The 1039-nt window shown below is 31.4% G+C and overlaps 1 protein-coding gene across 1 annotated transcript in view; it reads left to right on the plus strand.

The window, feature by feature from the left end:
- LOC105004919 (chromosome unknown open reading frame, human C6orf10) overlaps positions 1-1039 on the plus strand; it is a gene marked incomplete at its 5' end in the record, with an annotated part of 8225 nt that overhangs the window by 1427 nt on the left and 5759 nt on the right. The gene's annotated exons all lie outside the window — the stretch shown is intronic.

Consider the following 1039-nt stretch of genomic DNA (forward strand, 5'->3'; position numbering starts at 1 on the left):
AGAAAAAGAAAACTACTTAAAAACAAAATTTTATGTACTTCCTGTTGCCTTCTAAATAACGTTACCTTTGAGAGATATAGTAGGTATTGAGCACCTCTTATATACTGTGCACTGTGCTAGGCACTAGAGAAGGAAATGGAAACCCACTCCAGTATTCTTGCCTGGGGAATCCATGGACAGGGGAGCCTGATGGGCTGCAATCCATATAGTCCATACAGGGTCGCACAGAGTCGGACATGACTGAACCGACTTAGCATGCATGCATGCGTGTGCTAGGCATTTTCAAAAACAGTATGTCTTATTTCTACTATAGCCCTGCCTGGAAACTATTATTATCCCCCACTTTACAGATCAGGAAAATGGTTCAGACATGCCCAAGTTAAAAGAATTTGTAAACGGCAATGTCAGGACCTAAAACCAGGATTTCTTGTCTCTGAAGTACACACCTTTTCCACATCAACACACTGCCTCCTATACTGAACCACCAATGCCTTTTTTGTAATTAGACCTGAAATCTTATCTACAAATCATATATTTTTAAATGCAAATATATACCTACTAGAAAAGCTATATATTTTTTTTAATTTTATTTTATTTTTAAACTTTACAATATTGTATTAGTTTTGCCAAAAAAAAAAGAAAGAAAGTCTGTAAGAAGTAAAATTACAAAAATACTTAAAAATTAGGGAATGAGAACTGTCTGAGTATAATGTGAATGTCAGGAAAGCAGAAGAGAAAACAATATTGACAAATTGTTAAAACTGAAAATATCCACTCTGCAAAATATTCTATAAATAAAATATAAAAAGGAAATTAAAAAAAAAGAAAAGCTATATAATTAAATGTGTAAAGAATCCTTTTAAAAATAGAAGACAACTCATTTAAATCGATTAAGCTTTTAACTTTTTTAAATTCAGATTTGTCTATTTCAGCATTATTTAACTAAGAGCTCAATTCTTCGATGAAATCTTATAAAACAAAACAGAACAATAACTTAAAACTATGAAAAATGTCACCATAAGAAACAATATTTAAATGT

The sequence above is a fragment of the Bison bison genome, unplaced genomic scaffold (assembly GCF_000754665.1).
Source record: "Bison bison bison isolate TAMUID 2011002044 unplaced genomic scaffold, Bison_UMD1.0 scf7180017858267, whole genome shotgun sequence".
In the NCBI taxonomy this organism is placed as follows: Eukaryota; Metazoa; Chordata; class Mammalia; order Artiodactyla; family Bovidae; genus Bison; species Bison bison.